Source organism: Paramormyrops kingsleyae, chromosome 21, assembly GCF_048594095.1.
Source record: "Paramormyrops kingsleyae isolate MSU_618 chromosome 21, PKINGS_0.4, whole genome shotgun sequence".
Classification (NCBI taxonomy): domain Eukaryota; kingdom Metazoa; phylum Chordata; class Actinopteri; order Osteoglossiformes; family Mormyridae; genus Paramormyrops; species Paramormyrops kingsleyae.
The window spans coordinates 16,942,048-16,965,629 of record NC_132817.1 but is presented as its reverse complement, the minus strand read 5'-3'; the positions used below and the strand labels follow the sequence as shown (position 1 = coordinate 16,965,629).

The following is a 23,582-nucleotide window of genomic DNA, read 5'->3' as shown; positions in this document are numbered from 1 at the left end:
GTTCTCGCTAGTCCAGACCCCAGGAACGGTTCCCGCAAAGGACAGGCCTGGAAAAGGGGGCCAGCTCTCTCCCACTGGGTGCTTCCAGCGCTGGGAGGTCAACACTGTCATCACAGTAATTGTCTGATATTAAGCACTTTCCAGAAACCGGACCCGTTAAACATTTAAAGGTTCTTCGGTCTTGGCACACTTTCCAGTCACCCATTCCAGCAACCCTTATTTGTAATCGCATAGATACCAATTCTGAAATGGGAGTGCAATCATTTTATTTAATCATTATTAGATCTTCTTGACCCAAGAGTCTAAGATCCAGGAAGGAAGCAAATGATATAATAGTAAGTGGGAACTGATGAACTGGTTAAACTAAATTAAGTTAAACTAAACTAAACTAAACTAAACTTTAAACTCAAAAATGTATTCCCTTTTCCCCACAGACAGGATTTATTGGCCTGTATTTGTATTACCAAATGGCTTTCAACAGTTTGAGTTCTTCTAAAACATTCATTCACCATCTGCTTATGGTATTATCTCTGCTGTTGATTGAACACTTTGGTAACTCGTTGGTTAAGTGCAGAAAAGGTCTCTCTCCCTTCTCCATCCGAGGTGCCAGGGATCGGGGAGCATAAGCCAGAGAATTCTGCTGGCCTCCCGCCATATCCCGATTCTTGCCTCCTCCTGTTTTTTCCTCTTCATGACTTTGCCTGGGCCAAACCTCCTCTGAGTGGTCCGAAAGCGCCCAGCTGGCTCTGCCTTCCCATTCATCAGTCCACCAGCCCAGTGTCTCCAACTGGGAAATCAACACTCACACCCAGTGGGAATGCTGGTGCAGAGGTACTTGCACCCCAGCAAAGGTGATCAGTGTTTGGGGAGGTATGCTATGTGCAGAGAGGAGGGGGGCTGGTGTGTAGGGGGTGGAATCACCTAGGAATGTTGCACTGAAAACAAAGGCATGTGTCTGAGTATGAATGTCCAATCAGCTCTACCAAGACATATTGACTTCTCCTTATGACAATGTTCCATGTTCTTTTCACCATCGCTGCCAGCTTAGAACTTTTGCCATTGCCACCAATGCCACCCCCCCCCCCCCCCCCCACCCAAACAGGGTGAAATTGGAAATGGGTGAAAACGCAAACGTACCTTTACCTCTATAGCATCCTATTCAGCTTCCTGTTGCAGAGTCGGGAACCAGCCGGTGTCTCCCTGTGCCTGAGTCACTTTTCTTTGCTGAGGTTCAATCTCAATGATACACTGTTAGTATCATAGTGTACAATACACTGTAAACACAGTGCAGAGTTCCCATGAAAACCCCCTCTGAGGATGGCAATCAACAGGACCAAGATTGAGAATTACCTATTAATTATTAATTCATTATTTTGGCACATGTGAGCACTGGACATAAATCCTGCGTTCCTGCCACATTAAGAGGCACCATCAGGCAGTGAGGCAGCACACGTGTTACTCGCTCTATGATTTGTCTTTCTTGTTCACCCTGTACCCAATCTGACAAGACAGCCCCCCCCGCCCCCATAGCCACACTCACTTCTTAATCCACTAACGACGATGGCAGTGTGATTTCATGGACGTTGTGGGCTCAGACAGCCGGGGCAGCTGTAGGAAGTGGGCAAGCTCAGTACCGGACAGCCGATGTATACGTGTGTTTACATGAAAGAACCTGGAGCGGGACGATTTGCCGTAAATTGAGGCAGCTTGTTCCCGCCGGGATCCGCGATGCGCCAAGCCGATGAGCGCGACTTGTCCCTGAGTTCAGAGCCGGTACCTCAAGAAGGAGTATCACAGGTTCGGAAAGCCGGCAACCTGACAGGTATTTGGCCCCTGGGGGGAAAATGGCGGTGGTTCAGACAGATCAGGTGTTTGGCGAAAAAAGGCGCACAGCCGACGAGCATCTGTCGCGTGCGAAGGGCGCAGCCGCCCAGCGGCCTTGGCGACACAGCAGGTGTCGCCCGGTCCCCGGGGCTGAGCAGTGCCCGATCGGCGGCATAACTGCGCGGTAATTTGCCGACCCCTGAAACCGCCAGGGGCGAAACCGCGCACGGGGTGAGGGGGGAGCACAAAGCGGCTGCGACAGGTGGGCCACGAGCGAGATGTCACAGACAACAGAAACGCAGCCCAGATGGTACTTCAGGGAAGACATGTTGTCAACCGGAGTTGTTCACGCAGAGTATTTCTGGGGTGTGTTTTGTCTGCGGGGGAAAGGTATACTGTTGTAAATCATGCACCTCATGTAGTGGCTTAAACACAAATCGGTTTCTCCCGTAAAGATAACAAACTGGGTCTGTTCCTTTACAGAATGGCAGCGTGCTGACAGGGATCACGATGGATTGAGGATTGACTCGAGCCCCTAACTGGTCATTGGATGAGCCGGAACAGGCCAGGGTTTGGACGGGTGGAGGGGGGATCTCATGCTGGTTTGTTGGGGGTTTTGACCCCTATGCTGGCCTTGATCCGGGCAAATGGGGGCTCCTGGACAGCCACGGGTCACCGCCCAGTGACACATGACCAGCCACGGTTCATTTTTGTGGGACAATGACCCAACACCTCCCTTCCCCGGGCCCCAGCCTGGTCCTCATCCTGTTACAGGCCGAAATGCAGTAATGATTGTTTGTTTTTCTGGCCGGCTCTCTGCCTGACCTTTCAGGTTGGGCTTATGGGACACGCAGCACTGACCTGGAAGCTCAGGCTTAATCTGCTGACTCCGGAATGTCACCGAAAGAGAGCCGGGGAATCAGCCGGTGTCAGCCTGGGGCCTCTGGGGGTGGTGGGGGTGTCCATGCATTAGATAAAAACACACTGTGACTGGGCCAGTTTTATTACCTGAAGTTCAATCTCAGTTATACATTGTAAACATACAGTACAGTTCCCATGAAAGCATCTCTCTGATGATAAAAGATGGTGATCAAGACCAAGACCAAGATTACGAATATTACCTCTTCCATCTTAAGAATATTTAATTGTAAATTGTGTTGTATTTTAGTACATATGAGCAAAACAAAAATTGATGCAAATAAATAGAATGATTGGTGTTTGACGCTTTGATGGTTGACCAGTGCTTGAAATAGAGAAATAAAGCAATGATTTACTCTTGAAAACACATGACTATTGGTTTTGACCAGGTCATAACCAATCCTCATCCAAATCCTTGGCTCTGGAAGTAGCAGTGTGCTTGACTTCATCTCTTTTGAGGGTCTTGTGAGGTTCCTATTCATCGATGACAGTGGGAGGTCAAGTCATGGAGGCCTCTACTTATCCTTAATGCAACCTATTGGTTGGTATCAGCCAAATATGGTTGGGGTCAATTGAGGCAAAGTCATCCTCAGGTATTTACTCAGCTAATTGGGGTCCATCTACCCACAAGGTAAAGGGAGGGACTCAACTTGGCCACAGGCCATCAGTCAGACCAGACATCTATCTCATGATCTGACAGAAACCCAACCCAACTATAACTATATCACACCATCCTGCCCCACATCCTGCCACGCTCTACACAAACCCCTAAAACATACAACAGACATGGTCACTGCCAGCTTTGACTTCCATCCATCCATTTTTAGGTATCCTCTTGTCCTATTCAGGGTCACGGAGTTCAGAGCCTATCCCATAAGGTACAAGCACAAGGCAAAGAATAACCCAGGTTGGGGTGCCAACGCATCACAGGGCACACGCACCTATGGGCAGTCGGGTAACTCCAATTAACTTTACAATGTTTTTGGACTGCGTGGGGAAACCCCACGACAAGATGCAAGATCCACACACACGGGGCCAGATCAGACACTTGAACTCTGGTCCAAGAGGTGTGAGACAACAATACTGACCACCGTGCCACCATGTCACCCCACTCTTTTGGCTTGTGTGACATTTCACTCTATTTGTGTATCACATGATACAAGCATAATATATGGGAAAAAGAAACTCGCTTGATGTCAATATGTTTCTCGGTGAAGATGATGATGGCGAGGAGCACAGTCACCACACACTTCTGGGGCTGGGTGTTCGAGTGGAGTGACGCAGGTTTCCACCCAGAATTCAAATATATGCAGGTAGACTAACTAACATCTCTAAATAGGCTGTGGTATGTGTGGCCCTGTGTGTCCTGTACTGGAAAAGGGTCTGGAAGTCAGATTGGTTGGAAAATGAAGGTAACTGATGGCTGACTCTGCTCTTGTAAACCATCCATCCTCTACTGTGGATGAGATACCAGCCCACTGCAACTCTTGCAGTTCATTCATTTTTTTCGTGATTTTGTCAATGACCTTGTTGTAATTTTCATTCACTGAATTCATTATGGCTTGATTCAGGCACTTTAATAGTCAGCATGTCGTCAAAGAGCACTAAACAATTAGTGAAAATGTGACGATGGAAGGTGTTTGTAAATAAATTTCTTCTTAATTGATAACTTAATGCTTTTCATTTCGGGGGGAAATGATGAGATTTGACTGTTTAGGCAAGCCACTTATGTCTGTTGGGAGGCACTAATGAAAAAATGGATTCAGTTCTTGTTCAAGTGGGCTAATCCAGGGACTGGAATTAACTTACATCAAGGTCCTAAATCAGTAAGGGGATCTAAATGAAGTTGGAGTGCAGGTAAATAGAGGCTGTAATCCATAAGGAGTCCCTGGGAACTCCTTAGCCTTCTAGTTCCCCAATTTAATGAAGGATGAGTAGCCAATATCAGCATTTCACGGCTCACACGCGACAGGGACATCCCACAAATGTCCCTGAATGCCTGTGGAGTTCAACTAACAAGGATGTTTAAACAAACAGCACCTTGTGTGAAGGTTGCCTCAGTGTGATAAAGGCAGTGTTAAGCGGGAACTGTGCCGGCGGACCGATACGTCGGCGGACCGTCAAATGTTCATGACCGCGCCACTTTTAGGAAAGGAGGGAGATGAAGTGAGGCGACCATGTCCCCCTTGGATCATCACGCACACACACACACATACACACACACACACACGCACACACACGCCCCCCGCTTGCTCTCACCAGAGTGATGCCAATCGTGCCTGGGGGCTCTCTGCTTGCTTTTGTGAGTCCAGTGCCGAGGTCCCGTTTGGGGGCCTTTGTCCTCAGTTAATCAGGCGTAGCAAACGGAGGGACCTCCTGCTCATTGCGTATTCTCACTTTGTGGTACTGGGGTGGGGGCATCATGGGAAGTTCCCGCCGCACTGGCCTGGGGGATTGATAACGAGCAGCCTGGACACCTTGTGAACCCCCCCTCCCCCCACACCCCTGCTGCTTGTCCCCCCAGTCAGCGCCACCGCAAAGCAGCCGCATTTCTGAGCCTGCAATGGATTTTCCGACCGTTTTTGGCCCTCAGCACCCTTTCCTGGCCTCTGTACGTTACGTTTTATGTACGTTGAATTGAACTGAATTGAATTGAATTCCTTTATCGTCATTGTGCACAGTACAGATGTTTAACTGACATCACCCGACCCACAGTCCTTTGCTGCCACTCAACAAACACACATTGAAAAACTCAATCAAAACTCAAATCAAAAGGGCAGCAAGTGTGGGGCCTGAAGGACAACCGGGATCTGCTAGCTGTGTGGGAAATCATGTGGTCTGTCAACATATAGCAGATCAAATGCCAAACATTATAGCAAATATTAAAGCGAAAAATGACATAGTCTCTGGCTTCGTTTTAAGTATTATATAGAACAGAGTCAGTGTTCTTAAATGATTTATCATTTGTTGGTAATTCTCTTGCAAAGCTGATTGAGTCTGGGGCACCAGAAATTGATTCAGACTTCTCGTGATGGTTGAGATGCTCCCCTTTTGAAAGTGTTTGTCTGGAGTTCACTGACCCCCCCCCCCCCTTCCTGTTAGATAGCATCGCCATGGACCAACTGGATCACGAGTGACGGGAGGGAGGCAGACGGATGGACCAAAGGGAGCGATCGTCAGCATCCTTTATGCTGGGCTGGAGCAAAGGTTGGGTCTGGATGCTGACAGACAAGCGGGTTACCATGACAATAATTAGAGCTGACTCACCCTTTCCTAGTTATAATCCCCGAGATGCACTATTGTACAGGTGTCCTACAAATCCAATTACCATAAGCATGGTTGTAGAGAAATAGCTTATGACAAAATAGAAAGCGATCAGCATGAAAACAACGTCATCACACCTTGGATCTTTTTTTTTTTCTGTTACAATGGATTCTACGTGTCCTATGAATAGTCCTGAGAATTTTCTTTATATACTTATTTATAGCACCCCAATTCAGTATTTCAGAGCACATTGTGTTTTGTGGCTGCATGTTATATTGGGAAATTACTATCCAGAAAAAGTATCTTGGTCATCTATTACCATTAAAGAAATGTTTCTGTGACGCACTATTTGAAAAGCAGGTATTGGAAATGAATGAATGGATAGATTTTTTAAAATGCTGCCTTAAGGACTTGAGGACTGTGTAAACCTGCTGATCGCTCACAGTTCAAACTAAATTTGAGGCAAGCTGATGCTGAGGAGAAGATCTGCTTCTCCATCTGACTGGAGTTTTCTGCTAAACGTTTAACAGCCTGTGCGTGAATGGTGTGCGTACACCCTGCGATGTGTTGGTGCCCCTCCCTGGGATATTCCCTGCTTTGCACTGGTTGTTTCTAGGATGGATCCTGGACCCTCCACAACCCTGGGTAGGACAAGTGGTATAGAAGATGAATGAATGAATGAGTGAAGTTAAAAAGCGATTAAGCTTGGTCCACCTTAAGATACGGCAGGCTGGGTGAATCTGTCATTGGCTGATAAAGTGGATTTTATAGCTGTGGAGCAGATGTAGGCCGAGAAGATCTGCTTGTAGGGGCTTTAGGATGGTGACCAGGGGCTGACAGGGCCCTTGAGTGGCGGGACATCCTGCCACGGGGGTGACACTTCTCCTGCAGGCAGTGGAAATATAAAATAACAGCAGTGGAGTGGATTGCAAGCATGTAATGGTCTTTTGTCTGCTACTATTGGAGTGTGTGGAGGCGGGGACGGGATTGGAGGGATGGGGGGGGGCCGGGGGGGCTGCGTTTCCTTCCCCACAGGGTCCCGCCACTGCCCCCACCCTCCCCGATGTCCCTGCCCCCGGAGCTCCATGCTGTGATTCTTTTTTAGTGGGGGTCCTGAAACCCTCCCATCCAGGACGCCCTTGTCAGACTCTTCAGCGCTTAGAGGCATGTTATGAGAAATAGGCAGGATCCTGTCACCACAGCGATCCTGCTCCGCTGCGAGGAGGACCTGGGACCAGACTTCCATGGCCACTGTTGTTGGACCTGTTGTCACCATTCTTAACCTAACCTGCCAAAGTAAATATCCAAAAATGAGTAAAACAGAACTCTTTCTATGACATGAGAACAGAAATATTTTCAGTTCCATTCGCTTTACGGCTTTTAAGTGAATAAATTCCCGCTATCGTGACACTAGGTGTCCTTTTCTGGTCAGCACAACAGGGAGTTTTACTGTACGCTGTGAACTCTGTCGTATATCACGCACATGTTATTTCATCACGTGACTATGCTGGTGGCTGCAATGGGCCACCGTGTTCCGTGGCTCTGTTGACTTTGCGGGGTATAAATGAACAAAAGGTGCGCAAATGCAGCCATGTTTGATTTCAAATCAATCTGCATGCACATGCTGCCTCTGCAAAGTCAATAAAATTATTATTGATGGTCTGAAAACAAGGATGTGCATGTCCAGTGGACTGCAATTGTTAGAAAGCCCTGTGAACTGCGGCCTGAAGCACATCAATCACCTTCACACTTTTCCTCATACGTTCCCTGTTTGTGTTCCTGAAATAGCAACATGGCAGCGGGTAAAAAGGATTCAGTGTGTACCAGTCTACACCGTTCTTTGTAAATTTCCTTAAGAAGTGACAAGCACAAGAATTTCAATGCACGAAAACCATGGAAATGTACTTTTTAGAATTAAGATTGTTTATAAGGAAACTGTTTGTCTTTAAATCAGTATAGTATGATATATTTTCATATATATTCACATTATTACCCTACTAGATAAGCAGTACAGATGATTGTTAGATATATATACTAAAATGAGATGTGGTGTTCAGAAAGAATTAAATAAATGCCATATCTCAAATTAGGCCTAATACACCCTGGGAAAATGCCCAAAACTGCAAAAATTTGAACAATTCACAAAGTAAAGGGCAGTTAGGGACAGTAGAGAGCGGGAACTATGTGTCACCTCTGTGTCACATTCCAGAGGGGACTGAGACAGCGAGTGCAAGAGTGCCACCCCCCAAAATCCCGTCCCATACAGCACTCGTCACTCGTGGCAACGGCACGAGTGGCACAATGGCACATGACAGTCAAATGACACCCTGCCCCCCCCTCCCGGCAAACTCCCCCACCACCTGAATAACTCCAGCTGTCTGTGTGCTCCCAGTTTCATGCAGCCTGGGAATGTACAGTATCCCTTTAGTTCTGAAAGGGAGATGGCGGGGTGAAAGGGGAAGGGTCGAAGGTCGCGTCAGGAGTCCCATGATGCCTTGCACCTGGCTTGCAAAGGAGGATGCAACAATGGAGGAGAATGTGGGACAGAGGTGTGTGCTCCAAGGAGCAGGGAACAGCGAGGTAGCGAAAGCGCGACTTACAGGACTTCCCCCGTGGCCGCCAGCGGCGACGGCTTCTCCCGAGACGTCTCAAACACCCCCTTCACATCCTCCGTGAAAGCTGTTACTTCAAAGTGACAAACTTTCCGTGGGAGACGCTTCTGAAGACAAAAGGATCGATCCGCTGATTGATGATTGATTGACAAACACTAAACGGGACCCACTTCCTTCTTCTTCTCAGCAGATGGTCTTTCTCGCATAACGCTCGCCGCGGATAAAATTTAGAACGGCGAATGCAAATGAAGAGGTGCCTAAATGAAACCTTTTAAGCTTCCGGATTTGCACACCGCGTTCTTTATGCTACTTAAATTAAATCCAGGCAAAGTAATTAACACCTCCCAAGAAAGAGTATCGCGTCGATAAGTTACGGTTCTGCATTCGGAATTGACGTTGTTAATAAAAAATCGAATAATTTGGTGATAAAACACTAAATGGGGCAAAGCAAAAACGACGTTCTCTCGCGGACCAGCTCTTTTAACCTACTTTCCGCTGGTTACTTTATTGGTTCGGAATTGGGTTAAACCAGGCAGTGACTGATGGTGCGTGATAAGCCCATGATTCGCGGGTTCGGAAAACTCATTCCCCCCCTCACCAAAAAAAGCATTTCATCGCATTGCTCTTTTCACATGGATACTAAAATTGTCATTTTCAATTAGGAAACAGACAGAATATGTGGTTGAAAAAAAAACACATTTTTGTCATTTTTTTTTTAAAGTGTCCCACACACTGCAAAGGGGAACAGACACCCTGCAAGGTGACCTATTCTCTTTAACATATCAAACATATTCAAAATTCATACTGTTATTCTTATCTTAACCGCTCATTATTTGGTAATAAGACCCACTTGCACAGTTTAAGCATTCTTTATTAAATTTACAAGACAATGCAACAACAACACTATTCATACAAAACAATTATTTGTTCATATAATTAGAAACGGAGTGAATGACATCGCATCAGTGCCGTACGTGTATCACAGACGTGGTCATCACAGTATGTTCATCTTCTGTTTACACTCAAAGCTTCAAGCAGAAAAGTGCAAAAGGCCACACTTTCTGTTTTCTGGGGTGTTTAAATCTGTAATTATCGCAGAGCAGTCCGGATGCCCAAAGAGCACAAAGCGAGACGCAATCTGGCATCGACACCGGGTCAGAACTGAACCGTTTTTGGACAAAGTGTGCATGTCCTGGCAGCAAGGTCCAATAAAGTAACTGCATGATCTTTTACCAAATTTATATGGGGGAAAAAACGACTGTCCCATAACCTAGACGTACAGCACAGTCTATGGAACCTGCCACAACATTAGGACACACACACACTTCAGTTTTTCAAAATTGATCTTTTTCTTTTTTTTAAATAAAAGAATCTTATGTATTGTCCTGTGAATGGGTGTAATTGTCATGTCGTCGTCTCCCTCCCGACCGAAGCCAAAAAACCAACCCCTGTAGGAATCTGTGGGTAGAACTGTATCATCACAAAGAATTTCAGAGGCTGACTGGACAGCAGTAAATTAGGAGGCTTGAGTCCCGGAGAATGAGCGGCCTTGTCTGGGGCTACACACTGCAGCTGCCTCTCTGTCGCCCCCCGCCCCCCCGTAGTTTATTACACACGGCCGTGTCATGAATGGACGCCGCTGTTTTACAGTATGTCACAATTACAGGACTTATCTCCCTGCCCCCCACCGACGCGGCCCGGTCTCCTGCGAGGTCCTCGCGCCGTAATTCTTCCAGAGAGGGCCAGCATAAAGGGGAACTGTTTGGGAGGTCGGCCCGGTCTACAAAGTCCTGCCTTCAGGGCCCATCCATGTCGTCCCTGGTTGTATTCTTTGGCACCAGGGGGTACAGAAACACAGATTGTTCCCCCTTCTTCAGTTGGTCAAAATTATGGAATGGCAGAAACTACTGTATACAGGACAGTTTATAGGTTCAAGTAGGGTTAGGGTTAGGTTTAGGGTTAGGGTTAGGCTGTTTTTTTTCTTTTTTACAAGCGACACTGGGGACCCTGAAGGAGACCATTATTGCCCACGTCTCCATATCAACCCATGAATTTGCTCTAACAATTTCAAGAAGTAGAAGCAGCAAAAAGGCTGTATTTCTTGCTATGGTGAGGCTCTGCATGCGTGGATTTCCATATTCAGCATCTACTAATTTGGTGCTACAGCTCAAACGTTCCATATCGTCGTGTTATTGCATTTCAGTTGCAGTCTTTCCTGGCGGATGTTTTCTCCAGGAAATTTGCCACGCGGAAGCTCGAAATCACAGCTGTAATTGTGGGAGCAGACAGTGATACTCGTGGTGCTATATACTTCCTGCCAACCTACCATTCCAGGTCAAATTATTATGCTAGATGCCACAGTTTACATAAAAGCAATATACCGCCAAGCCGTTTTTAGTGTATTTAAATCAGAAATTGTTGTCTGTACCTGAATGTTTGAAATGTGCTCGAATGAAAGGAGTTTTTATTTACTTTTCAAACTTTCTCTCTTCTATTAGGATCTTACCATGTCTGTATGCATTGACCAAAATATTATGTTTCAGCTAACAATTTGGGAACACAGAATCAATGCATTTTGACATGTTTGTTGTTCTGCTTTTTTCATCTGAAATTCAAGCATTAAACATTTCATTTCTCTTATGGGCATTTCAGTAACTGTCAGAGGCTTTTGACGAACAAGGCATTTATGTTGACCGGTTTTTTTTTTTTGCTGCCTGCATATCGGCAGTGACATCTGGCAGGCAAACTTCATGATGCAACAAGGTCTGAAAAAGGTGATTGTATCAGCATATCCTATTGGAAAGTGTACGGCATATAGAAGAGAAGCATACGACTCGAAAACCAGAGGATTCAAATCGAACAAAGCACAGAATTCCCATTTACGTGGTTGTCAGGAGACATCAACTAGCTGACACTTAATAATAATACCAAACCAAATCATGTGTTTTAGAATGTTGTCTTATTATTTAAGACATTGAAAAATTACATTGGTCTGCAGATTAATAAAGTAAATATCTAAAGAATAGTCAAATTTAAGAACACAGTTATATATAGTAAAAGGTACTTTTGAAATAAATTGAAGCCTAACAGTGCGTGTGATTTAGCCAGATAAAACGGGCTGCTTCTGGTGTTTTTGACTCAGCGAAAGGGGGCCGCGTTAAACCTTAACAACCACCACCCCCATCTGTCCCCTTTTGTTGGCTCATGTGCTGACATCACACACCGCTGATGGGGGCTAAAATCCCCCGCTTTTCCAACGGCCGCAGTTTTCAATGAAACCCACCCTGAAAGAGACTGATGTCAGAAACAGCAGCGGCCCCGTCGTCCCCCAGCATCGGGCCTTCCAGAAAATCCTATGGCCGCGTGTATTTCTCCCAGAGGCCTTAGCTACATCCACCGTCTTGCTTGTATCTCCCCCCAAATTCCCTACTCACGTGAATGTAGAAAATTCTGTTTTGTGAATACATGAGAAACGCATGTTCAACATGCATAACATTTCACAGGTATGTTCTTGGCTACCTGTTGTGCAGGTTATACGGGAATTCTTTAAAGAATCAGGGAGAAGAATAATACTCAGGAACATTGCTGGTTGAGAATGGGAGAACACAAGAATGTGTGTAAACGTTCCATACATGACGGTTTATCGCACATGTGCTTGAACTGATATATTTTATTGATATATGGCGTTTTTTGTGTTGACTCAATGTCTGACACATACGGCGTGCATTAAAAGTCCCCCCCCCCAATTCTTACTGGAATGTTTCCACAGGTGTTGCAATCTGTAGAGGGCAATGGTATAGCGAGACAGGTTACAGATTCCCTGTTACCTGAGAAGCGATACAATGTATCGTTGTCAATACTCTGCTTAAGAAGTGTATTTACTAATGACATAAGCTATATGTGGGAGTATCCCTCTCCCACAATGCTAAAAGACTGCTCTTTCCTTCTGGAAGGGCAAGAGACCACTGACACCAGGAAGAAACTAATTTATCTCAAATTGTTTCCATTTTTTTTTTCAATCATTGTTTCACTGAAACTTTTATCCCAAGCAACCTATAATATTTTATGCATGTGTGACCCTCCTGAATTATTGAAATGTATCTTGTTAAAAGGCACAACACTGGAAACTCCCCTAGGACTCCAAACAGCAACCTTCAGTTTGCATATCCATTTGCTACAATACCAGATGCCTAGTGGGGTTTCAAGTTTAAATTTTTGAATATCATCTGAATGAAACTACATAAAATATACAGCTCTGAAAAAAAAAATTAGGGGCCACAGCACAATTTTTTGTTTCACTCATTTCTCGATTTGTGGCTGTGCGTCTGTCAATAATATACATTTTTTGCAAACTGCAGCCTGGTTCTTCTCTGTTTCTCGTCTCCTTGCTTTGTGGGACTTCAGTCCTGCTTCTAGCAGCCTGATATGAACTGTCCTAGCAGTGCACTTCATACTACTTAATGTTTCCCATTCCTTTTGGTGTCATCATCCAATTCATGAGAAACTGTCAGATAGGTTAATGGTCATCTCTGCCATTAGAAAGTTGCTTCTGCCCTCTACCTGGCTGGTTTCTGGTCGTTCCCAGTGTCTCCTGCTTCACCTTATTCTTGTGCTGCTGTCTTAGAAATTTTGAACCAGGAAGCAACCTGCTGCTCAGTGTAGCCTCTGCCAGCAGAACCAGGATTAAACCAGGATTTAAAAATTTAGATTTGGTTAAAAATATAGATTGGTCTCTTCATTTTTTCCAGAGCTGCATTTTCTCAATAGAAAATTGGTACATTATTCTGGACCTCTTCAATAGAAACATTTATCTATGTTCACATGACTAGTACACCACATGACCAGTGTGGCATCAGAAATGGTCACATTTTGTCCATTTACATGACATGCTACATCAGTTATGTGCTATTGTCGTGGAAAACATATCGCATCTCCATCACACTTTACAGAGCTTGGCCTGTCATGACTGTACAGCCATTTTGTCTTTATCTATATCTACGTCCAGTTCCGGGAATGCACAATGCTGGAATAACACAGTTCTTGGGCAATCCTGGACCACAGTCGGAGTGCAACAGGACTCTGCAAAGAAATGACAGCACCCCGTTTAAGAATATCCACCATGCCCCAATGACTCTGTGGACATTGCTAAGCTCTACCGGCTGTGGGCGGGGCTTCTGAGGCAGGACACACAGAAGATCGCAGGAGACATTGTGAATTTCAGTGCTACTTCATTAGCGTGATACTTTAATTAAGGTATAGTAGACTCATCTTTTTTTTTAATAAATAAAAGACAAAGCAGAAATATCTCTCATTATTTGCTTCTTAGCTCACTGCTCACCCTAGTTAAAAAATCTTGGATTTCTATTATACTGAATGAAAATAGTGAAAAATAGCTGAAACATTCAACTGTGGAAAATGCTTTTTCAGAAGACAGGTAGTGCAGAACTTAGAAACAATAAAAGACCTACCAGGTATATATAAGTGTGTGTGTGTGTCTGTGTGTGTCTGTATGTTTGTGTGTGTGTGTGTGTCGGTACAGTATGTGTGTGTGTGTGTGTGTGTGAGAGAGAGAGAGTCACGTGACTCTGCCAAATATGGTCACCGGTTTTTGCTCATCCATTTGCTGTTGATCTGTTTCCTCCTGTTTAGTTCATCATACTGCTTCTCCAGAACCATTCAACCTACAAAGACACATAAATAAAACACTCTGTTAGGACATGCTGTACACAATGAGTTTTCATAATGACTGGATGATCCGAAGGGGACATCCATCCATCTTCCATAACTGCTAATCTGGTAGGAGGTGACTGGGAGCCTGTTTTCCATCGCAGTAAGCACTGGGCACAGGGTGGGGGGGGGGGTGCATGTCATGGCGAATGATTCGTTCTTCTCAAACTAATCTTTCAAGTGAAGGAGAAGATCATTGTAAATCCGATGATTTGTTCAGTCGCTCCGCTGATTTGTTCAAAAAGTTATTTTTTTTTCACTGAATGATTCCTTATTCAATTCAGTCACAAGTAAACTCAAATTATGCTCTTCACAACCAACAGATAAAATATGTACGAAAAAAATTACATGTTTAACTATCTATGAATATAGACTACCAACTGAAGTAACAATTTTTTCAAATCAAAACCATTTTATTATGTTTAATTAATTACAATGAGTTAAACTTAATTAATTACAATTAATTAAATGTAATAAATTACAGTTAAATGAACACAGAAAGCAAAATATCTGTCCCCTGAGAGCAGAAAACATTCAAGGGGTAGTGAATGAATCAATGAACTCTCCTGAATGAATCTTTTAGTTGAAAGAACTCAATTTGGATTCAATGAAAAGAATCATAAGTTCCATATTTAGACGCCAGTCCACTAAAACCATGCACAGCCTATAGCTTGTTCACTGTGCTGCTCCAGCCATATTCTGTCTTTTAATTTTCTCTTTAGGTCTTGCGTTCCAGAACATGATGAGCAATAATTATAATGCTTCGTGCTTTAATGTGGATGCTCGCATCCTCTGAATTAGTCATGCAATTTTTAACATCTGACAATTAGCACTTATTAACATGCAACAAAAGCAATTATAAAAACCAGGTGATGGACTAATGTATTGCACCACATGTCATTTTTCAAACTGTACACTATACTGATTACCATATTAGTTTATACTAATTTCTATATAAAATTATATTAATTGTTGCATTTTATATACAAAGAAATCTTTCAAGATATCACTGAAATTAATAATAGACTGAACTAACTAATATAAAAAATAAATTAAATGAAAATCAGCATTCACTCACTCTCTGAATGAACAGCTGCATTCAAGCCCTTGGTATACTATTATATGACCGATTTACCATGTTTTACCATGATGTGCAGGACACCATAGATATTTCAAATCTGTAAGAGTTTAATATGCCTCATTTCTGCAACTTTTATGTATCTGGTTTGGCTTTAGCAGCATGCTTTTACATGTCAGACACATTGGGTGTGTTCAGTGTACAGCCACAATGTGCTTTTCCCAGTGGCCAGTGAAAATATTTGAGATATAAATCCGTAAATTTGTGTAGGAAGAGTGGCACTGTGATAGCTAAGCTACAGGCTGGCGTCCTGGGCCTCACAGCAACACTGCACACGTGTTTCCCCAGCTGTCCTCGTTCCCTGATGAGGAGCCTAACAAGTTTCTAATAGCCCCCTCTCCCACACCCACCCCTGGGCTGGTTTGCCCGCCTCGGGACCTCCTTCCCAGCCCCTGGAGGGGACTGCCACCTAAAGTCCGCACCCGGGCCGTCAGTCATGTCTCCGCCAGACAGGGTCACTGGGGTTAAAATCGATTCTGTGACCCACCTGGGGAGCCCGGCCGCAAGCTGACTCAAAAAATTTATATCAGGGCAGGACTGGCCCACCACCCACGGCTAGGCTGGGCTGGCCACTCCCACCGCAGTGACAGACCCAACAGAAGCTGGTGGAGTGTGAGTCCGGAGCTGCTGACCCTGCAAGCTGACCCCTTCAAACTTCAACTGAATTGTTCTGACAGTTTCCACGGTGACCAGGCACCCCAAGCTTATCCTACTTACTGAAGGAAAAAAAAACTCAAAGGGGTGCAGAATCTTTATAATCCACTAAGTATGGATGCAAACGTTACACCTTCCTCTTATGCCTTTCCGACTGGGGTGGGGGGGGGGGGGGGGTCCTCTCTCCCACTAAGTTTAAGTAGAGTATTAATATGAAGTGAACAACTATCTTACAATTTTACTTTACTCTTCATTTTACATTATAATTTAGGATGTTCTTCAACACTGAAGAGAAAATGAATAATCCAGAATTAATAACAAAACATCAGATTTTTATATTCTATTAGGCTAACATTTCAATCCCTCGCACTGAAATCTGATATACCTTTTCCGCCACTATCACAAAAGTTACCCTTGCTTATGTCCTGCCTAACGTAACATTTTTAACAACAACAAAACAAAGGCAATTAAGTTAAATGAACAAAGGTAGGAACATTTTCACAGCAAATTGTTAGGATCGTAAGAATGTACAGTGAACCGAAAAGAGGGTTTTTTCATGTAAGAGGTCTTTCTGACACTTTGGCTATAGCCAGAAAGCCCTAATTAAGTCCGAAGCTCAGAAACGGAAGCGGAGAATCCCTTGGCCATGACGTACAAGTATAGAAATTCGCAGGGAAAAAAAATGCATTCATCTTTTAGATTACGATCCGCCGTTTGTTTGAATGGGACTTTTTGCCTTCCCTCCGATGATTACCATATAATTCCTGTCACTTTCTTTTAAAGCTGCTGTTTGGCTTTGAAATGTATAAGCGCCGGAGGCTCAAGTGATCGGGAGTAACAGAGAAGCACAAGACTATCCATCCCAAACACACGCATGACCCTATTCGTCGCTACGACAAACCTGTTTAAACTCCTTGTCTTTTTTTTCATAAAGGCGAACTTTGCAGTTGATCAAACTAATAGCCCGACGCTCTTAAAAAATCGCTTGGCACAGCTACGACTTTTTGTCATATTTTCTTATTATAGTTTCCATCTCGCACCGAAGCTAACTTAACATTCTTAAAACTGTATTAAATATCACAAATTCCCCAAATGTTTTTCAGCACGGTTTGTTCAAAGGAGGTGCGTGTGATTAAAGTTACATCATGATCCTATACCACGGAGAACTTTCTTTTTTTTCCTGGACGATGCGTCAGTTTGTCTCCCTGTGGGGAAAATCATCTGCTGAGAATGTCACCGAGCTCCAATGTTTGATCTCCGCCCTTAAACCTTACAGCACCGTAAATTATCTAAAGTGTCACATAATCGATACGAAAGACCCAGCTGTCACAGATATTCCTGGCTGGGGAATTATAAGTTGATATGGCACCACGCCAAACTTACTCTCCGTCTCGGACATCGAGCGTTAGAAATAGCAGCTATTCATTATTTTTGATGTTACTAACTTTCTACACACTTACTAACTACACGCTTTACTCACACCAACAAAAAGAAAATAATAAATGATAATGGATAATGATTAGGTATTTTGTACCGCAAGTCAATATGTTGCGGTTGTAAATTTAAATTATATGTAGAATGTAAATTGAATAACAATGATCTTATTATTGTAGGAAAAAAAAAAGGTTGCAGAGCCAAATATCATTTCGCGCGTAACTTATCTCTCGCTTAAAAGTAATCGCGCAGTTGTACAGAAGGGATAATTGGACATGTACATGTTGGGAGTACAGTGGGTTCCTTGTGCTGTGTGTGGTAGCTGATGGACTTCTCCAGCAGCAGAGACAGTGAAATCTCATCCCGCAACCAGATTCTTCTTTCTGGGCGCTGTCATTTCGCGGAGGGGGGACACAATGACGAGCCAGGGAGTGATAGAGCTCTGATCTCCACGATGAGGAGATAACCAGCTGATTAAAATGGGTCGCTTGTTCTCTCCGGTCACTCGATCGGCGTGCGAACTCCCCTTATTTACAATCAAATGTAGTGAACGAGCCCCGCGCAGCCCGCCGCACTTCTACCTTTGCCCCCCCCCCCCCGACTCCCCCTCCCCGCAACCGCCCCCCCCCACCGCCCCAGAGTTCCCCGAATTCAACTTACTCCCTTGCAGGTGCAACCGAGCAGCAACCAACTTTGAGTGCATCGCAGGCTATAACTTTTTAAAACGTACGTTTATTGAAATCGCAGCAATAAATTAATCTACTATAGACATTGTTTTAAAATGTTTTGCACACTTATGGTAGGGGCACGTGGATGCTTGCTCAAAACCTTTAAAAGCAAAATAAATAAATAAATAAAATAAAAAATAAGATTTAATCAGATGATTTAGGCTACTTTTATTTTCCAAAATGGCAAATACTAACGCCTGCTACTCTTATGGTGCAAAGAAATGTTTATTGAAAAATAACAATAATCGGTCGTGATTCTGGGTGTGGATGTGAAGCACGTAATTGAAAATGAGTGTTGTGTAATTAACAGGTGATGACTATTTAGCGTTTCGGTACCAAACGGTACAAAATACCGGGAACAGCATACAGTTAATCATCTTATGTTTTTCTGTTTTGGTTAAGATTTAAAAAAAAAAAAAACCTAGCACTGTCCGTCAAGTAGGCTAACGTTGTGTCATTACTTTTAGACACTGGGACCGCACGTGGACATTTAATTAGGTTGATGAAATTCATGGAAAATTTATGGATTCGACATAATCGAGTTTTGCGGTTCTGTCTGTATGCGAATGAAGAACCAAGCAACTGGAGAATAAGAAATTGCCTTTGAAAAGAAGTCATGCATGTAATTGCGTATATTTAACACAACCATTTAAAATCAGTGATTAAGAAGACATCCGTTTATTTGACTGTATTTCCCTCTTGGTCACGTGTGATTCGAGACGATTACAATATGCATAGTACCACACAATATATATATATATATATATATATATATATATATATATATATATATATATATATATATATATATATATATATATATATATATATATATATATATATAATTTTGGAAACCATAAATTTCATGCGCTTTTTAAAAACAATGTATCATGCAAGACATTTGTGATTAAAAAAAACTCAAGGTATACATATTTAATGAACCGTTCGTCACATTCATTTACGAACTGATTGCACTAGCTAATCACATATACGTCGAAGTTCTTACAATGAACGTAATGCGCAAAACGTACGTGTTTCGAAAGAAAAAAAAACTGATTGGAAATCATGCGTATGTCCATTGCGTACCATCTGAGTACCACATCGTTTAATATGTTGAGCATAACAGTAATTTGACCGTTTTTATTCAGTTAGCGAGACTGTAAACACGTCCACGCGTTCGGGGGAGAGTTTTACCCTCTCTTCCATTCAGACCACTCTGGCTGCGCCAGAGAAGTAAAATGAGCCTTTGTGGGCTCCATTCAGAATCCAGACCAACTTTTGTAAACCCTTTATTCTAAAAGCACACAAAAGGCCAATCTTTTTATAACTAAATAGGGTAACGAAGTATTGAATTTTAGCAATGGATTTAACTGAAATACTTGCTCCGGACAAGACTTAGGGTAAATTTTATAGACTATTCCATTTTCCTTAAATGCGATTAAGACCATTTGCGGACTTTAATATACAATCAAATGTCAAATGTTCCCAATCATACAAGAGCACTAGCTACTTAATAAAATCAGTGACCATGTAAACTGGCGTCTATGGTGATTATATTAAAACAGTCGAATGAGACTTTCTGATGCAATTTAAATATTTCTTTTTTACGGTTAGCCGAGGACACTGGGGCAAAATAAGTGAAAGAGAAATTAACAGGAATACAAACACAAACAATGAAATTCTTAGTGATTGATAAAAAAAACTTTTTACTGTGGAAAGCCCCCAGCTGAACTATTAAGGCACTTAATGTATCTCTGCAGTATAATAAAATAATTAGGCTACTGATCATCTTTGGAGCTGATATGGTGGAACCGATGGGCTAGGGAATTTGTTTTTTTTACAGGGAAAGATATTACACTCCTTGGACTGATAGGCCTACCTAAGAACTCAATTTGTGATGCCTCTAGCCTGTCTCGTGCCCAGTTGTTCACAGAAGGCTGCTCATTTAAATGACGACGTTTATATGTCACAGGTGGGTCTGTTTAAGAGAAATAACACATTTAAACAAATATTTCATCTTCTTCTATTTGTACTTTAATATGTTTTGTAAATGTTCAAAATAAGATGCTTGCGTTTTTAAAGTGGGTGTTTAATTCCAACCTGTCGGTCCAGTACATGAACCGCTCTTTCGCCTGTCCTTTTCACAAAGTGTATGACGCAGCTGAAGTTATAAAAGCTCACAAAACTGCTGTTTTTATAGGGCGGATCTTAAACAGACATTCCCCCGGGGTACAATTGACAAAAGATAGACACTTCGTCACAGGCTGTTTTCAGCCATTACAGGCTCCGATCAAACGAGGTTTATTGTAATCTATATTAATACCGGGATGGCAGAGTTCCAGCGTCCATCGGCGGCATAGACTCTCTGCCAATCAACAGCACAAAAAAGAAAAAAACGATCTGTGATGAAAACTGTTTAAAGTTTGCCTTCGTATAATAACATGGGGGTCAGGGATGTACTGGTGTTGAGGTCTTAGTGTGATAGATTTCGTGCACAGTTAAAAAAAATTCTTGCAAAGATATAGTTTAAATAATCATTTAAAACATTAACACATTTGCACAAATTCACAACAATTTAAAAGAATTGCAGAGAAGATAAACTTAGTAACCACGGCTCAGTTCTTGGTGCCTTTTAACTAATGCATTTACACTTTGTAGCAATGCAAGATTATATGGGAACTTTTAATGTTGTATGCGCCCTGCTCACTATGCCTCTTCCTGCTGATGCCAATAGTGTACCTATTACTTCTGCTTCACGCGACTGCCCCCCCCCCCCTTTTCATCAGGCTGATGCCTTGCTGCATCAAAGCATATATTGTTCAAAGCATGGGGTGAACTAATAGCCGTGGATACATAGGAAGACTACTGTCCTTACCGCCGCGGCGTTTTTAAAAAAGTTTCAATAAATAACCAATAACCAACAAATTACATCTCGATGACTTTCTGACCTTGCCGACCCTTTAAAAATCATTGTTAGTTCGAAAACTTTCGATCACTCATCACCTGTTTCTAAGTTTTTCTAGTTGGTGGTTATTTGAAATCTGAACTATTCTGCAGTAGATTCTTTAAATATAAGTTCTGACAATAGAACGTGTAAGTGTTCTAAACTTTATGTCTTTAGTATCGAGATGTAACAAACGCCATCTATAATTAAGCTCATTTGACTAGTACTCTGCAGTCGGGGATTGTGGAGGTCTATCATGTAATTGTCTTTCGCGACGTTTCTAAAAAAAAAGTTATTAGAAGTTGTTAATGGACAGTATTGTATCCACATCCGTCTTTAAGATCCCGCACTCAACGAAATTAATGCTAATAATCAAGGCGGTCAAATGGTGTCCCCCATTTGGGTATGTTCATAAACAAATATTTTAATCAGTTTTTAATCGGTATCGGTATAATTTGTGGGTGTTATTGACTCGGTCAATCAATGATATCTTTCACAATATAATGACAATACTTACTTTGTTGACCAAATTAACAAATTATTGATAAGTAGTTAAATTAAGTCATTCAAATGGGGTTACAACACAAAGCTAACATAGAAACCACAAAAGATCAAAACTGATTATTGCATCAGTTGTATTCAATTTTCTCTTTCAGGTTATCCAATTATTTTTATTTATTTATTTTAATTATAAAGTGGCATTAGAATGGGAAGTGCAATAACAAGTCTGATTTTATCACGATACCAACCATTATTTTTAACAATGCACATGTGATCAGAGGTCTATTAGGTTTAAGCCATGGAACATCCGTTAAATGTACGCAAATTATACTACGGTAATGATGCAGAATGTTCGCAGCGTAAAGTAATCGAAACCAAAAGAAACTCCAAGCACATAAACTTCCCTAAACTTTACTGAATATTGACAAGGATGCCTGTTACTAAAACCAAAGGAAACACTAAATTATTGCTAGTATTCATTAAACAGTGTCAGCACTCTCGGACAGAAAAGCAGAGATGAACCGTTTAATCTCCAAGCACCGGTGGAGGATGTTTTCTCCTCATTATTGTAGATCGTTTTGACACTATCTAATCTGCTGAATGGTGGCGTCCATTTAAATGACACCATATTATGAATTGAAAGCCATCTTTGGTGCTGTTATTATTATTTAAATTACTGTTACATATCGAAATAATGCGTGCGACAAAAAAACGCAACGTCTTCTGGTAGTTTTCACGATGCGCTCTTGTGAACTTTGAGACTGTCGGTTGTGTCCAACCACACATGTATGGCATTATAGTAAAACGGCAGTTATTCCACTCCCTCGGTCCCCGCAAAAAAATACAGAATGATTTCTAAATTAGGATTACACACGGTGTGGAACACGTTTACCTTTTAATCTAACAAATAATGTTTAAGAACATTATAACAATGACTGTGATGATGGGGGGGGGGGGGGGGTTGTGGTTAGGCTCAGAGGTCGAATGATTTGTGAGGCGTGCATAGGCCCGCGCATGGAAAAGGGAGAGAGAGAGAGAGAGAGATGATGCCATGCTGGCTGACAGTGTGAGTTCTATTGAACAGGCTGTGCATTTCGGTCGCGTGAAGACCCCCATCTCCACCCAGCCACCCACCCCACATTAACCCCCGCCCCTTTCCCTGCACCTGCACTGGGTCAGAGAGCAGCGGCCATTCACCAACGACGGACTGTTAAAAGAGACGACATCTCTGGCAGTTTGCAATTCTGCGCTATCTCGGAACGTTACGCCCCCGCCTACGAAGCGAGAAAAACACCACAGTGCGGTTTTGCAGAATAATGTTATTTTTAGGGAGCCCGTGGCTTTATTTACTTAAATTAATTAATTAAAAGAGCGAGTCATTATTCATTAATAAATACTTATGCAGCGAAGGCCAATGCAATCTCGCCAGCTGACGGTTATAACTTTTGAGTACGACATAACAGCACCCTATTAGGTTACTTTACTAATATATTAATTTCCAAATACCGTACAGGACGGTATACAGCCACATAGTCATGACCATATATACAGGGACGAAATAAAGGTAATTTGTGTGTCTTCTTGAGTGTTTGCATTTTTGCAGAAATAAGGCAGACCCATCCCCAAATGTCCTTTGTGAAGCGAAGGGCCGTGACGTCACAGGAGTACACATAGGCATACAGTATGAGTAAATCTGGCAGGACACGATAAGATTCTCCGGAGGAGTTTTTACTTGTTAAGAACATTAATTACTTATCACTTTCCAGTGTATTTCCCAGAGCGCGCTCCAAAATGTATCCCATCTGGCGGTTTCAGTCTCGGTTAAAGGAGGTTGCCGT

General features: G+C 42.8%; 1 long non-coding RNA gene across 1 annotated transcript in view; it reads right to left on the bottom strand.

Annotated features, from left to right (window-relative positions):
• Positions 1–9,468: 9,468 nt before the first annotated feature.
• LOC111854675 (uncharacterized) overlaps positions 9,469–23,582 on the bottom strand; it is a 35,344-nt gene continuing 21,230 nt past the window's right edge. Inside the window, exons 2-3 of the long non-coding RNA XR_002840738.2 lie at positions 14,221–14,299; positions 9,469–13,697 (exon numbers count right to left, since the gene is read on the bottom strand). This is a non-coding gene — a long non-coding RNA (uncharacterized lncRNA). The remainder of the gene's footprint in view (positions 13,698–14,220; positions 14,300–23,582) is intronic.